The following is a 13161-nucleotide window of genomic DNA, read 5'->3' on the forward strand; positions in this document are numbered from 1 at the left end:
AGGCAAAGCTGGGCACAAAAGGCACCCAGGGCACGTGGAGCCCCAACAGGGTGGTTGAGCCCCAGATAGCAGGCCCCATACCTGCTGCAGTGTGCTCAGGGGGTTGTGACTCCCAGACTGCTGTTTGAAATCACAGTCTCACAAAATCTCTCACAGCAAAAGTTTTGGGTTGTTCTACTACCTGTTTTTTGTTTTAACCCCTGGGTAATTTGTGATAACTGGAGGCTGCATCTTGCAAAAACCTCCTGTGCAGTGGAGGTGCAACCATATTTCTCCCTTCTGCAAGAGGAGCAGCTCAGGCATCCCAGAACTAGCTCCTCTGCATAGTACAGAGTGGCAGCTATTTGGCTTCACCCTACCTTGTGCTTGGTGTAGGCAACGGCATAAAGGGACCCAAGCAGACCAAGCTACACTGCTGAGCACACAAGCCTCTGAATAGATGAGGTGAGATGTTATGAGTCAGTTTGGAGCTTTTCCCTTCCATACAGTTTCCTGAGTGGATCCAAAGGCAGAAACGACCTATTTTCCAGGTTTGGTTTTATGTAGGCACACTTTCATAAGGAAGCTATCCCAGGAGGGAGAAATCTTCAGGGATCGCCTTATCTCCCTGCATTTCTGCCATCATGGGCTGAAATCTCCGGGGGATGGCTGCAAAGTGAATTCTGCGTTTTCAGATCCAGCACAAGGATCCTAGAAAAAACTTGGCTTTCAAACTCAAACCCCAGCAGTTAAACCTAACCTAGATTTGCACACAGCCCAAACCGCAAACACTACCTATTCATCCTGACTGTGGTTATTAACAAACCTCCTGGAGGAGAAATCAGGACAAAACTCAAGCAATCTCCCCGGCATAAACAAAGTTGGCTCCGCTGTGCGGGGTGCTGTCATGTTTTTGGAGCACACGTACACCGAGGGATTATTGCATTTTGCGTCCCAGAAATTGGACCGAGGCTCTCCCTCATCCTGCAGCACGAGGCAGAGGCAGGTAGCGACGGGGGCTCTAATGACACATCAAAGGCTCTGCTAAGCTGCCGGTAACCATGAGAACGCAGCCGAAGAGGTTTGTTGTACCGCCAGCCCTGGGAGAGGTATGTTTAGCCTGATTCACGCTTCTTGCCATTGTGTTGAGCAGTTCAAAGGGCTCCCCGTGACTTTAAAGAGGGAAAAACATGGCTTCTCCACTGGATGTTCTACTTTTGGTGCTGCCATGGCAGCAAAGCAGAGGGAAAGCACGAGGAGTTGGCGGTTTGATCCCGAGACAGGTCTGCAGAAGTTGTTAGTGAGTGGGACAGACAAGCCAAAGGATACAACAGCTGGATGATGTGTTTGCTGGCAGTTTGGCTATTTTTCACATGCTGTTGAGGCTTTGTAATGGCATTTCAGGGCTCAGATGTCCAGACCTGAACAGGACACCAGGGCAATGAAGCAAACCTCTGTGGCTATCTGGCCACGAGCTCTGTTGTACAGGGTCAGGGGCAAAGATGAGAATTTCTGCAACAGGCTCTCTTGCACGAATGCCGCAGAAGCAGCGGTAATTGTCTGGGAAGCGAGGTACATTCCTCTTAGTCTGACATTTTGACGTTTCATTAGGCAAAGCATATGGTGCTGAGGAGCCCTCTTCTAGCAACAGGAGGCTGTAGGGAGAGCTGGGGGGGAGAAAGAGGAATACGGGCACTTCCTCAGCGGTGATTGATGCCACAGCTCACCTAATGCTGCTGCTAATTAGTGCTCTGAACGATGAGTGTGTGCAAGAGAGGCTGCAGGAGAGGAGAGCACGGTGAAGGGGAGTGAAGGATAGCTGAGGGATGTGGGGGGCAAAGGGGAGCAATAGTACGTGGGTCAGAGCATCTCAGGGCCAGCACACACGGGGCAAAGACAAAGAGGTTTCAGGCCAAGGAGAATAGCTGCGAGGGGGAATGCCTATGCTCCGTTTCTTTTCAGCAAGGAAGCTGACTGCCTTCACGTGTTATCCGTGAATGTGCTGACTTCAGGCTGGTTGAAATTGCTGAACCACGCTCATCTCACTGGGATGATACGGCATTTTGCTTTTATTTAATTTCAGGAGACTTAAAAAAAAAAAAAGATAAAAAAAGACCCAGCTTCTTCAGTTGAGGGTGGAGGAGGTGGTGGATTAGGTTGCTTTTTTCAGTAGTTTGCTGATATATTTATTGTGTTTTGCTGTTGCTTACTGGCTCAGCTAATAAGGCACACTTCAGATTTAAATTGTGACTGCTGCTTTCCCACACAGCCACGGAGTCATCTGGCATTGTTATAAAGTTGTCTCCTCTTGACGACAGTTGCTCTTGTTGGCCATGGCCTGGAGTGGGTAGTTGGGTATGGCCAAGGCCAGCTTGTGCCCAACTGGTCTCTGCTGCTGTCCTGGCCCCCTCCGAGGCTCCTTCTGGCTGCTCTAAATGGCACTCAGCCACCGGACCCACAATCTGCAGTCCCTTGAGCTGTCCATGTTCAGCTTTATCCCTAGTAGCTGTTAATCACAGCCAAAATTTGCAGCCAGAACAGTGGGTGAAAAAGGCCTTTCTGTTTTTTGGGAGTTCAGGATGCATCAGAAGGAAAGCACTGACTAGGAGAAGTCTTTTGGAAAAGCTGACTTTGTGAACACCCAGCTAAGAGCTTTTTGAAATGATAAAGCAGTTAGTGAAGCCAGGGAAGCAACAGGAAGGTTAAAAGGAAGAGTCTTGTGTGGCCTCCTGAGGGAAACAGGTGGAATGCTAAATTTTGCATGCAGAGGCATCAACATTTCCTTTATGCAAGTGACAGTGACAAATACTAGAAGCAAAAAGTCCACTGCAGTTGGAGAGGAAACAGAAATAATTGAGTGGTAAAATCAGTGAGGATATGCTTGACATGCCTACAAACAACAAAGCTCCCCATGTAAATTCCAAGCTGGAAAAAGAAAGCATCACTCAAGAAAGAGAATAGAAAGAGCAAAGACTGTTTAACTTATGCCTTACTACCAGGATTTTATACCTGCTTCTTGAAATCTTAATCTTCATCCAGATTATAAAAAAGAAACATCAAGGTGAAAGAGCAGTTGGTGGTGGCACATGATCCCCAGCAGAAAATCATTGCAGCAATGTGCTGATAGGATTGTTGAAATTAGTAAGTCTTCGCTGACGTCCTAAAGCTCAGTCCTGCTTTTCTCTCATGTAAGGGCATGTATGTTCAGTCCAGAGGTGAAAATGAGATCAGCAGGTCAGAGGAAGTGATTTGCTTTCAAGGAAGTAACGTTGTCCACACTGTGGTTCTTGGGTAGGCTGAGGAAACCAAGCTGGGCACAGACAAAATGAAAGCAGGAAAGTCCTTATCAGTTCTTTCAGCAGAACCTCAGGACATGGTGGTCGCCAGCCCCTACGTGGGTTCAGAAAGGATTCACAGACAAGGTAAGGTCCTCGGTCTCCTGTGCACTCAAAAGCCTAAATGCAGCCTCTGAAGCGTGGTAGCTGTAAGCCACCAGCTGCTGGGAGAGGACAGCAAGGAGTGACTTGCTCAGAACATGCCTGGGTTTTGTACTTCCCCACCTCCTGGCCTCCTCTACTAGACGTGGAGTCTGCCTGCGCAGACACTTTAAACCCCTTCTGACTAACGTGGCCAGAGTACAGACATCGTATCTGTCACGGCTGGGCTGAGAGCCCTTGTGACCCAACAGCAAATGCAACCTTACCAGTCCACACGGGGTGTATGGGGCCACATCCTGCTGAGATCTATTTACCAGAACTGAGCCATCCTGCCTGTGGGAGTTGCTGTTTTTATAGTTGCCCCTGGGTAGATGTGCCAGGTGGAGATGGGGCAGTTGTACCTGGCTCTGGAAAGCAACAGAAAAAACCATTTGCTGCTGTTGCACTAACAAGCAGGGAGGCATCACTGAAACGTGGTGGGGATGGATGCAGAAGGCCTGCAGGAAACCACTTTCCTCACCTGTTCCCTTTGCCATATCATGCAGGAATTAGGCACAGGCTTCCCCGTGGTGTGGCCTGCTCTGCAGCATTGCATCCCCACTGCAAAGGGCAGCATGCCTCACCTCACAGACCTCCCCAAAGGCTGGATTTGCAGGGTTTGAAACCCCCGCTGTGGGGGCTTCTGGTCACACAGGAGGGTTTTGTCCACCCAGCCCTACCCCATCAAGGTTATGTCAGCTTCCAGCTCTGCTCCTCTGCTTCTTGATTTAACGCCTCTGCCTGGGTGGGGGTGCCAGCTTTTGCAGATCCTCGAAAAGAAACCGATGATACTGGATGTGGCTCCAAAATCACAAGGTTCGTTCCCTCACGGTGGCAGACCAAAAACTTCTTCGCTGGAGGGGAGTTTCCAGGATACAGCATCTGACGCGGAGCAGCTCTGCAGGAATTTGCTGCTGCTGCCCTCCCTGGCACAGAGCTCGCGTCCTGCCTGCCGCAGCACCATCTGCCGCCTGCGGCCACCATCACCGCTGCCTCCATCCTCTCCGGAGGCCCCACCATCCCCAAGCCACGCTGGCACTCTTATGTTTCCTCACAGAGGTGCTTGGAGTGATTTGGGAAGTGTTTGCTGTCATCCAGCAGGATTCTTTGATGATAACTTTAAAAAAGTCTTTTTTTTTTTTTTTCTCTAGAATCATTCAAGGCTTGCTCCCATGAAAACAAAATCCCTTTTTAAAATTTTTTTCCTCTTTTTTTTCTCTTTTGTCTTTTTTTCTTTCTTTTTTTTCCTAAGAAAATCTGAACCCTCTATTATTTTTGAGGTTTGTCTTGCATTTGACAAAGCCTTAATATTTCCTGTGGAGAATAACTGACCTGAACATTTCCCATTGGTTGAAAGGCCATTTTCCAGCTAAAGGAAAATGTCTTGATAGAAGGTTTCCACCGTGCCTCTTGACCTGTGTTTTCCACAAGCCACCTTCAGCCTTCAGTCTGTGCACTTGCCCTTTGCACCCACCCCTTGCTCCCATCACAGATTATTTGTTCCTTGTTATTTTTCTGAGCCATCAGAAGTGGGTCCATTTTGACAAAACTGTTCCTCCAGAGGAGACCATATTAGAAGTCTCCGGGGAAGCTATCTGTTCTGGCTCTCCCTCCTAGTCCGCAGGCTTTTCGGTACTTCAAGGAGGAAGAAGAAGAGCTCAGAGCTTCCTTTTTTAGAGCCTTTTATAACGGATCCTTTCATGCCTGGCCCCACGTTCTGCAGCGTGCTGTGATTACGCTTGCGCCTCCCTGATGAAACCAGTTAGTGACAAGGCATCCCGCTGGGATTTGGTGGACGTGTAGAGCACAAAAGCAGTCCAGCAGTCCTGCCAGCAGCCCCGGGACGGGCACCTCTACATCTTCCCGTGTGCGTCCTCTGCAGTGCCACCACCACTGGAGGTGGGCTGTGGTGCCCCACGCGCACTGCGGCCTTGTGCCCTGCAGTGCCACCTGCCACCTCACGGCTCTCACTTTGCTCAGCATGCCCCTTAATTCTTTGGCTTCGGTGAATAATCTGCCAGCCCTTGGCTCCTCCCAGCCCGTCAGGAAGCAATGGCCATGTTAGGTGTCCCTGGAAGCCCTTCCTTCTGCTTTCCAGCACCACCCATGAGGTGTCCCCTGGTACCTGGTGTTAATGAGCTCTCTGCACAGCGCAGAAGCGAACGCAAGTCCTGGGCTTTGGCAGATTTTCTGATCGCACTGAGTGGATAAAGATGAACCCAGTCAGTAGTGCTGAGTTCAAAAAATGGGAAAGGCAGCCAGATCTGAATGCCTTCTGCTCTCTCCACAGCTGATGGCCTTCTGCCTGAAGACCCAGGAGTTAGGGACGACGTTGAGGCCTTTGATGGATGCGGTGTAAAGATGTCATGGCAGAAGGGCCAGGTGGGAGCCTCTGCAGCCGTGTGTTTCTGATCATTCCCTTTGTTTTGTCTTGTAGGCTAACGATTCATGCCGAGTGCCCCATGCACCTGGAGGACTTCCCAATGGATGTGCATGCTTGCCCACTGAAATTTGGGAGCTGTAAGTACCTTGATCAGCCTCTGCAAGGTGGTAGCTTCAGAGCTAAAGAACAGTCCTTCGCGTGGCCAGTGTCTTCCATGATTTTATTAATGGTGTTATTAACTGCAGCATAGTTGCTAATGGCAACATGACTAAAAATTTGTTTCTGGTATCTCAAACGCAATTCCTGCCATCATCAGGAATGAGCAGGGAGCAAATCTGTGGTTAAATCTGTGGAAAGTGGAAGAATTTGATTGACACCAGAAGAAATCATGTTTATCATGTGCATCTGCCCCTCTGTCTTCTGACAAAATGCATCCATGAAGCTGGATTGTTTAAAACTTCTAAAAAGAAGTAATTTCTTAGGCAGCTCCTATTAAATGTAGAACTCATAGCCACAAGACATAACTAAGGCCAGTAAATTAGCAAGCCTTAGAGAAGGATGAATTATTAATGTTAATTGACCTTGTGAGGAGGGATATAAAATCTCATACCTCAGGCCTAAACTTTGGGATTATTACAAGACTTTCAGGAAGGCAGATTACTCTATATCTAATTACTTTCTTGGTGAGGAAAAGAGACTAAGGTGCATCTTCCTGCTGGAATACCCTTTGGGGTTCTTCCGGGCATTTTTTACTGATTTGCCCTTTAAATGATGGGAGTTTTGACACAAGCAGCTCAGAAAGCTGCCCTTGATTAATGTAACTATGAATATTTCTAAAGCACCCATTTGCATAGCATGTGAGTTCACCTCTCTTATGTTGGAGTAGGATTAAATCACTGTTTGCACCAAAAAGCTGCCCATAGCTGGAAGCTGCTCATTTGCAAGAAGCTTAATGTGGTTCAGATTCTGTAAGTACAAGGGCAGTGCCAGTGCCAGACGTGCTGTTCAAAGGATAGCCAAATTTGCCTCGGTGACAAGTGATCCCCACAAGCTGAATGGCTTATCAGAGGCCTCCTGTCCCCGTGTCACCATGGCATGCGCCCCAAGTGGGAAAGCAGAGAGCTCACAGGAGAAGTAAGGGGATCAGCCATTTCAGAGAGCCACAGTTGCCCAAGTGCACACCGTGTGCTCACTTCATTCCTTGGACCAAAAGTGCAGTGAAGGTGATGGCTTTACCTCTCTCCACGCTCCCTAAGAGATAGATGAACACAGCAGAGAACTGTTTCTAAGCCAGTAATAGGAAATTCGTACAGCAGCTGAGACTAGGAAAGCAGAAGATGCTGCTAGACTTATCAGCTCCACTAAATGTTACAGACCTGTCCTTGTTTGAATTGGACTAGACTGCATTGCAAGTGGGTCATTGACCAGAAATAAAACAGATTCCTGGCATTAAATAGGTTCCAATTATCCGTGCTATGGCTACATGACAGCAGATACACTTCTATCCTGGACAACCAGATGAGAAGAAACCTGCACTTTCAGGTATGAAGCGAAGTGGATGGCACTGAAGACGTGTACATGTTTCCCCTGCAGACTGAGAGTGGCGGTGGGAGAACTGCGACTCTCAGAGCAGAAGGTGCTGCCCACCAAGGCAGAGGAGCATTGGCAGAGCAGTACAAAGCTAAGCCTGAAGGAGGAAGGTGGTCTCCAGGAGCATGTGGAGAGCTGGAAGGAGGGGCTGGAAAAGCAGTGTTGCACATCAGATGAGAAGTGCCAGGCTGCATCTGAAGTGCTTAAGCAGCACCGTGGCGTGCTGAGAAACGTTGGCTGATCATCAAAACCACTCCCCCTGCTTCACACAGTGTCTGCTTAGCGTTTAGCAGGTTTGCCAAAACCCACAGTGCAGGGATAACAATGGTTGTTTTTAAAAGATCAGAGAAATCTAGCTGTCTTAGGACACAATCATCCACAAAGCATGAGCTGAGAAATTTCCATAGTAGACTTGACCCAATGCTTGGGCTGACCCTAGCCAGAGATGTCTTAATATTTTAATACAAGAAGCTGGTGGTAAAAATGAATGAAAAACACTTGTTAAAATGGCTTTGCAGATAGTGAACTTTGTTCTTGCCTAGAAAATTACTGCAGAGTGGGTCTGGACAGGAAGCTTGAGAGCGTTACGGAGAGTTGTAGCACCTAGTAGAGCCTGGAGAAACTTAATTTCTAGATACTGGAGGACTGGCAATACTGAGAGAACAAGTGGGAAAGAGAGCAGCTATGGGAACAAGCAGGGGTTTGGTCACAAAGGCTTGTGAAGGTGATGGTGACCGTGCGTGTTTTAGGGCGGTTCTGGGCAAGGATGGAGAGGGGAGCTTGCAAGTCACTGGAAGGCTGCCCTGGCTGTGAGCCCAGTGCTGCCCCTTGCAGTGGCTCAGCAGAACTTGCCTGCTGTCTTCTGCAACGTGCAGGCAGTGTCCTCCCAGCACTGCCCTGCAGGCACGGGGTCACACAGTGCACAGAACACACTGGTGGGAGGGCACACCACCTCCAGGGCTGTGAGGCTGGGGACAGCTACGCCTGAAGGTAAAGATTTGCATTTATTTATTTATTTTAAACTAAACAACCTGAAATTCAACCCCATTTGTGTGTAACCCCTCTTGCCAGCCGCTGACGGCGTAACTGTCCCAGCCCCTGGCATGGCAGGGTGGTGGCTGTCCTGCTGCCCCAGCACCATGCTGGCCTGGATGCCTTCCTATTTTGCCTCTGCTTGGAGCCAGCCCTTGCAGAGCCACTGTGTCAAGGCGACAGCATTTGTCGGTGACATTGCTCTGCCCCTATCTTCCTTCCAGCTCCATTCCCAAAACCCTAGTTCCCTTTTGCTCATTCAATTAGCAGTTGCTGAGCTGCCTTTGTCTCTGGCCATGCTTGGCTGTGCTCAGCCATGTGGCTCTGAGGAACGTACAGCAAGGAGGCTGCAGGCTACAGGCTAATTTTGGTATATTTTAGGTCACCCAGAAGCACAAACCTCATTTTTCTTTCTCCTCTGCAGATGCCTACACAAAGACAGAGGTGATCTACACCTGGACTCTGGGGAAGGATAAATCAGTGGAAGTAGCAAAGGGTGGATCTCGCCTGAACCAGTATGACCTGCTGGGCCACGTTGTTGGGACAGAGATGGTCCGATCCAGCACAGGTACGTGTGGGACCATGATGAGACGCATGGGCTGAGCACACTGTCAGGCAAGACATATCCATGGGCTTTGAATACCATGATTTTGCGTAATTATGCAGGCAGTACATGGAGGCAGTGAGGAACATGGTGCTTCTCAAGCCCTGTGATGTTGGAGAACATGGCTGAGGACATCTGGGGCTGTCACCTTGAGGCACTAAGATGTTTAGCTTTTAGTGGGTTCTGCAGAGAGATCCTTATTATCTGTACCCTCTAGAAAACTGATTTCAAGCATCTAAAATGACCTGATGTGCAGAAAATTTGCCCCATCTTGCCCAGCTGGTCCTTGGTACTGTAGACTCATTTGTCTCAGATCCCTTTTCAGCCCGTCAGGAGAGCATTGCGGGCAGGGGAGGTGAATGCAACATGATGTTGTGTGATTTTCACTGCATCTGTTTACACAAATATTATCACAGCTAATAGAAGATTCTTCCAAACAAATGTTTCCTCTGATTAATGACCAATATTAATCATCTTTCTCTCCCATCTGCTGCTCCTCCCTTTCTTTCTGAATTCAGGTACTGATAGCTTCTGTTATCTCATGTGTTTCTCTCGTCTTTCTTTTCTTCTTTGCTTTTTTTTCCTTCTGTATGCACCAGTAATTCTCTCATTTGAGAATATTTCCTCTCTGGTGCACTTGATTTTAATAGTGTCTGTCTGTAACAACTCATATCACTTCCCTTGGGGAAATGTAGGGAGTCCAGGGGACTAAATGTCATAATATCTGGCCCATCTCTCTACTTAAGTTGTAGTAAAATGTACAGATGAATAACCTGAAATGGCAAGAAAGCTGCTAACGGCTCCTGCGTTTAATGACTTAGCAGAGCCACACTCACAACAAAAAGGCACAATAACCCAGCGAAATATCCAAAGCTTTGGTGCACTGCTTTGAGTGGAGGAATAGGGTACTGGAGGAAAATAGAGATGGCTGCTCCTTTGGTCTACAGCCCAGACCTTTAACAACAGAACTTGCCCTGGTTTTTTGAGATGGTTAAAGTGAGGAGAGGCAAAATATTGTCAGGATTGTCAGAAAAAACAAAATCGTGCCAGCCAGCACCAATACAACTCACAGACTGGAATTTCATCTTGGAGTTTGCAAGTTCGCTCAGGACAGACCGCTGGTGTTTTAGAGAGGGACTGGTGCTCAGCCGGTGCCATCCTGGAGCACAGTGGTGGCTCTGCGTCTCTAACCATCTGTCTCTGCAGGGGAGTACGTTGTCATGACCACACACTTCCACCTCAAGAGGAAGATTGGGTACTTCGTCATCCAGACCTACCTGCCCTGCATTATGACTGTCATCCTGTCCCAGGTCTCTTTCTGGCTCAACAGGGAGTCCGTCCCCGCCCGAACGGTTTTTGGTGAGTCTGGGGGCATGTGGGGTTTCTGGTCAGGTCAGGGGAGAAAGGCAAGCAATGGGAAATTGCTGCTTTGTCCAGATTCACAGCACAGAGCAATTCGGTGCATGCAGCAAGTTCTCTGCCTCCAGATCCCATCCATGCCTCCGCCATCCCTTTGGTAGACAAGATCACCATGCTACAGAGCCAGCTCCCCTCGCCCCGGTGGCCTGGGGGTTTGCAAGGCAGCTGGCCCAGGCTGATGGGGCTGCTGAGGTCTGGGCCCAAACACCAATGTCCATGCCCCATGCAAGGAGACGAGCTGAGGCGGTGGAGGCTGCTGCCTTACAGAGAGTTTCTGGCTCATGACCCCAGTGGATGGTTTCTCCTTTCTTGGGCTGCCTTATTAATACGTAGCTGGCAGAAAAAAAGCTAAATTATCAAGAATCCTGATCTCCAGCACACATAGGCTGCCACGAGTTGCGTCAGCGTGTCCTGCTTGGAGCACAGCTTGGAGGAGAAAATGATCCCATGGGAACAGAAAGGCTACAGAACGAGGCAGGCTTCAGGGGTGGCTGAGAAACAAAGGGAGGAAGGACCAGTCATCAGAGCTGGTCTTCTCCGGCCTTGACTGGCATCAGTGAAGCCGATGGCCATTTCCCATAATAGCTCTCAGTGTCTTTCCAGTGCTCCTATTTCCACTGAATCTCTGTAAAAAAATACTTCTGTCCATGTTTCTGCTACAAGCCAAGCCATAAATATTAACAGTAATCAAGGTATTGATCATCTAATTATATGCGTTTGGCTGTGTCTGCTTATCTGTATGAGCTTTTGAGTTGAGGAGAGGGTGGGTACATGGGGAGGCATTTAATGCTCTACCTTTGAAGTTGCTAATGTGCCCCTGGTCAGACTCCACGGAACAGGATCCTGAGCTGCGGCAGTTTAACTGCACAGTAAATATTTTGTTATTATTTTCTTCAGCTGGTTTCAGACCCCCTCTCTGAAGCAAAGTGTCAGGCTGGCATTGCACATGTATTAATAGCTTTAGCAAATATATGATAGCAGAATTGCTCTGTGCTTTCCTGCCAAGACCTTGAGTTCAGAATCTATACCCCCAAACCACCACCCCACCATACCCCACTGCCAGGGGGCAGACAGAACCTTGGCTCTGCGACGGGGGAAGGCTGGAGGGAAGGATGCAGACCTGCACATCATATAGTGAAGGATGTGAAGCTCTCTACCACCTCAAAGAGTGTTTCTCAAAAGAACTCCTGCACCAGCTCTGGAGCACCTCTGCTCTCCCAATGCCTGGGCTGAGCCCTTCTCCGAGGATATTTGATTCCCTCTCATGTTATCCCGATATTTGCAATTAGACAGGTTTGCTCAAGTAGCAGCACAGATTCGTCAGGAAAAAGCTGATTGAAAAATTAAAAGCTACCTTTGTGAAAAATGTCTTAGCTCCCAAATTGCTTTGCTTTGCTATTAAGAGAATAATGAGAACTTCAATTGTTTATTCTTTTTTTTCCCCTCTCAGAAAGTATTACCAACAATATTACTGAAACTCTTCAATTACCAGGAGTATAGCTTAAGGGAAGTGAAAATTAGTCAATATTTTTATAATGTTTTTAATGCATTTTTAATTGAAAAGCATATTATTGGGGAAAATGGATAGCAAGGGTTGCTTGCTTTAATGAAAAAAAGCTTTAATAGGCATTTTGCTACAGATCATTTTAAAAGATAAATCCTTGTGACACTTTTTCCGGCAGCATGCACCACTGACGGGTGCCTGGCCGTGCAGGCGGGACCTGCGGTCCCACAGTCCATCCATGTAGCCCACAAAGCACTTCCAGAATATTCTGAGACCTGCGTTGTGAGAGTGGCCAGTTTCTGCTCCTCCATGAAATCCTTACTATGTAGCTGTACCTTATTATTGTCATTGTTGTTGTTTTATTTTATCACAGTAGCAACAAGAGGCTTCTCCACACCAGGCTCCATGTGAGGGAGCTAGGCCTAGTGTCAGGGAATTCACAGATGAGGAATTAAACTCCCCGAATTAAATGTAGGTGCCTAACTCTGAGGTAGGACTCTTTCATAGTGAGCAGAAATACAGTCAATGGAGTTTGGGTCAGATTCCTCTTATCCTAATGTGTGTGCCATTGTTTATATGAATTGGAGATACCTGGATACTGGCCCACAGAAGGCCCTGCAGTTGGCCCGACTCGAGCAGGGGTTGAACTAGTTGAGTTCCCTCTCAGCCTAAACTTCTTTGTTATTCTGCAGATTGCACCGTGGGCTGGTGTGGCTAGGGGTCCCTTAATTACAGCACATTTTGTTGGCTAGGGGTCCCTTAATTACAGTGGGAACATGGGCCACATAGCTTAGAGGACAGCTCCCAAAAGTATGTGATGGAAATGCCAGCTGTGTGTTTTGTGGGGAAAGTGAAGCACAAAGATGTGAAGTGGTTCACCAAGGCCTGGCTTAATGTCGGTGGCAGAGAGAGGAGCAGATTTCAGTTCTTCTTAAGCCTGGCCTGCTCCCTGCCCTCTGGGCAGTGGGGATTTTTTTCTGATATATCCCTTTTGTGGCCAAATCACTTTTGATATTGGTAGGTCCATATGCAATGGAAGCACCTTGGGCAGGAGCCTGCTGTCTTCAGTACTTGTATCCCTGTCCGTGTGTGTGGTGGACAAAATGCCCCCTTTTCTCCAGGGGCCAGTACATCTGTGGGCTAGGCTAGTGTGACCCACGACAAGATTTCTTGC

This window comes from Anser anser (genome assembly GCF_964211835.1).
Source record: "Anser anser genome assembly, chromosome: 13".
Taxonomy (NCBI): domain Eukaryota; kingdom Metazoa; phylum Chordata; class Aves; order Anseriformes; family Anatidae; genus Anser; species Anser anser.